The sequence below is a fragment of the Anopheles coustani genome (assembly GCF_943734705.1).
Source record: "Anopheles coustani chromosome X unlocalized genomic scaffold, idAnoCousDA_361_x.2 X_unloc_29, whole genome shotgun sequence".
Taxonomy (NCBI): Eukaryota; Metazoa; Arthropoda; class Insecta; order Diptera; family Culicidae; genus Anopheles; species Anopheles coustani.
Window position 1 is genome coordinate 297,501 of NW_026525136.1, and position 4,301 is coordinate 301,801.

Below are 4,301 nucleotides of genomic sequence, written 5' to 3' on the forward strand. Positions count from 1 at the left end.
GCGTAAGCCGCCGCTGTGCGCGTATACCCGTTCCCCGTAGGGAGGAGCAAGCCGCCGCTTAGAGACGAAGCATAAAGTGTCCTCATTCCACATAGGGCAAGCTGGATGAATCCATTTTACCCAGGACGGCCGAAGCGGCGTGGACCAGGGGAGAACTGAACCTTATACTTCACACCACAGTAAGTCTACGTGTCCTCTTCCACATAGGGCAAGCTAGAACTAACTATCTTACCCAGGACTGCCGAAGCAGCGTGGACCAGGGGAGGAACACACTTTTCATGGAAACGTAAGGCATCCATGACTGCCATAACGTAAGCCGCCGCTGTGCGCGTATACCCGTTCCCCGTAGGGAGGAGCAAGCCGCCGCTTAGAGACGAAGCATAAAGTGTCCTCATTCCACATAGGGCAAGCTGGATGAATCCATTTTACCCAGGACGGCCGAAGCGGCGTGGACCAGGGGAGAACTGAACTTTATACTTCACACCACAGTAAGTCTACGTGTCCTCTTCCACATAGGGCAAGCTAGAACTAACTATCTTACCCAGGACTGCCGAAGCAGCGTGGACCAGGGGAGGAACACACTTTTCATAGAAACGTAAGGCATCCATGACTGCCATAGTGCGTAAGCCGCCGCTGTGCGCGTAAACCCGTTCCCCGTAGGGAGGAGTCAAGCCGCCGCTTAGAGACGAAGTATGAAGTGTCCTCTTCCACATAGGGCAAGCTAGAATGAACTATCTTACCCAGGACCGCCGAAGCAGCGTGGACCAGGGGAGAACTGAACTTTATACTTCACACCACAGTATTGAGTAATGTGCCCTCTTCCACATAGGGCAAGCTGGAATGTTCCATTTTACCCAGGACGGCCGAAGCGGCGTGGACCAGTGGAGGACTACACAATCATGAGGTTTGATATCGACTTGTGTGTTTCAATAGGATACCGATGGTATGGTTTGAACCGATTTGATTTAGCCATTCTGAAGTCATCACTTGGTTGAAGCGCTGAACTAGGGAGGCATCGTTTACATATATATTGGTTTTCGCATGCTCTACTAGGTTAATGTCATGAGGTTGGCTATCGAGCATGCCCAAGTGATGACTTGATTGTGTGCTTGCTTGAATTCTTCACATTTCATACCATCGGTTAGTTGTCGAATCATTCCTCGATCATAACCTTCGTTCTTGGTTCATGTATGCTCTCTTCCACATAGGGCAAGCTAGAATTAACTATCTTACCCAGGACCGCCGAAGCAGCGTGGACCAGGGGAGAACTATACTTTGTCTTGTATGCCCTCTTCCACATAGGGCAAGCTAGAACTAACTATCTTACCCAGGACCGCCGAAGCAGCGTGGACCAGTGGAGGACTATACTTTGTTCATAACACCACAGTATTGAGTAATGTGCCCTCTTCCACATAGGGCAAGCTAGAATGAACTATCTTACCCAGGACCGCCGGAGCAGTGTGGACCAGTGGAGGACTACACAATCATGAGGTTTGATATCGACTTGTGTGTTTCAAAAGGGTACCGATGGTATGTTTTGAACCGATTTGATTTAGCCATTCTGAAGTCATCACTTGGTTGAAGCGCTGAACTAGGGAGGGGCATCGTTTACATATATATTGGTTTTCGCATGCTCTACTAGGTTAATGTCATAGGGTTGGCTATCGAGCATGCCCAAGTGATGACTTGATTGTGTGCTTGCTTGAATTCTTCACATTTCATACCATCGGTTAGTTGTCGAATCATTCCTCGATCATAACCTTCGTTCTTGGTTCATGTATGCTCTCTTCCACATAGGGCAAGCTAGAATTAACTATCTTACCCAGGACCGCCGAAGCAGCGTGGACCAGGGGAGAACTATACTTTGTCTTGTATGCCCTCTTCCACATAGGGCAAGCTAGAATGAACTATCTTACCCAGGACCGCCGGAGCAGCGTGGACCAGTGGAGGACTATACTTTGTTCATTACACCACAGTATTAAGTATGGTGTCCTCTTCCACATAGGGCAAGCTAGAATTAACTATCTTACCCAGGACCGCCGAAGCAGTGTGGACCAGGGGAGGACTATACTTTATACTTCACACACTAGCCAAATTGAAGTCATCACTTGGTTGAAGCACTGAACTAGGGCGAGTCTATCGTTTACTTTGCATTGGGATAATACGCTGCATGCTCTCTTAGGTTAATGTCATGTGATTGGCTATAGAGCATGCCCAAGTGATGACTTTGTTTCAAGCTCAACAGGTAGGGTATTGAGTCCTCTTCCACATAGGGCAAGCTAGAATTAACTATCTTACCCAGGACCGCCGGAGCAGCGTGGACCAGGGGAGAACTATACTTTGTCTTGTATGCCCTCTTCCACATAGGGCAAGCTAGAACTAACTATCTTACCCAGGACTGCAAAGCAGCGTGGACCAGTGGAGGACTATACTTTGTTCATTACACCACAGTATTAAGTATGGTGTCCTCTTCCACATAGGGCAAGCTAGAACTAACTATCTTACCCAGGACCGCCGAAGCAGTGTGGACCAGGGGAGGACTATACTTTATACTTCACACACTAGCCATACTGAAGTCATCACTTGGTTGAAGCACTGAACTAGGGCGAGTCTATCGTTTACTTTGCATTGGGATAATACGCTGCATGCTCTCTTAGGTTAATGTCATGTGATTGGCTATAGAGCATGCCCAAGTGATGACTTTGTTTCAAGCTCAACAGGTAGGGTATTGAGTCCTCTTCCACATAGGGCAAGCTAGAATTAACTATCTTACCCAGGACCGCCGGAGCAGCGTGGACCAGGGGAGAACTATACTTTGTCTTGTATGCCCTCTTCCACATAGGGCAAGCTAGAACTAACTATCTTACCCAGGACTGCAAAGCAGCGTGGACCAGTGGAGGACTATACTTTGTTCATTACACCACAGTATTAAGTATGGTGTCCTCTTCCACATAGGGCAAGCTAGAACTAACTATCTTACCCAGGACCGCCGAAGCAGTGTGGACCAGGGGAGGACTATACTTTATACTTCACACACTAGCCATACTGAAGTCATCACTTGGTTGAAGCACTGAACTACGGCGGGGTAATCGTTTACAGGTTATAATCATATAGCTGCATGCTCATTAGTAGATAATGGAATATTGTATGGCAATATGAGCATGCCCAAGTGATGACTTTGTTTCAAGCTCAACAGGTAGGGTATTGAGTCCTCTTCCACATAGGGCAAGCTAGAATGAACTATCTTACCCAGGACCGCCGGAGCAGCGTGGACCAGTGGAGGACTCTATACTTTATACTTCACACCACAGTATTGAGTACGACTTGCATAAAGCCCCTAATGAGAACCACGAGGGCTCTCTCAATGTAGAACCACGAGGGCTCTAGTACCGATTCTCTCGGTACGGCTTGGTCCGTGTTCCTTTATGCATGTACTCGCAGAAAGTCTCAACCCGGAGGTCTTGACTTTGATTGTCATAGTTGGACTACGACGGGGCATCCGACCATTGCTGATCGAACACCCCTGATTCACCATCTTTCGGGTAGGCGGTACGCGTACCTCCGGACGCGGAAGTCTCAACCCGGAGGTCTTGACTTTGATTGTCATAGTTGGACTACGACGGGGCATCCGACCATTGCTGATCGAACACCCCTGATTCATCATCTTTCGGGTAGGCGGTGCGCGCACCTCCGACGCGGAAGTCTCAACCCGGAGGTCTTGACTTTGTATTGTCATAGTTGGACTACGACGGGGTATCCGACTCATCGAATACCCCAGAAGCACACCATCTTTCGGGTAGGCGGTACGCGTACCTCCGGACGCGGAAGTCTCAACCCGGAGGTCTTGACTTTGATTGTCATAGTTGGACTACGACGGGGTATCCGACTCATCGAATACCCCAGAAGCACACCATCTTTCGGGTAGGCGGTACGCGTACCTCCGGACGCGGAAAGTCTCAACCCGGAGGTCTTGACTTTGGTTGTCATAGTTGGACTATGACGGGGCATCCGACCATTGCTGATCGAACACCCCTGTTACACCATCTTTCGGATAGGCGGTGCGCCCACCTCCGACGCGGAAGTCTCAACCCGGAGGTTCGGACTTAGAGTTTTTCCCATTTAAAAGTTTTTCTCTTAGCCATACTGAAGTCATCACTTGGTGAACGATTGAACTAGGGCGGGTTAATCGTTTATAGGTATCATGTGGTTTGCATGCTCTCTTAGGTTAAGGTCATGTGGTTGGCTATCGAGCATGCCCAAGTGATGACTTTGTTTCACGCTTGCTTGATTTCTTCATGATT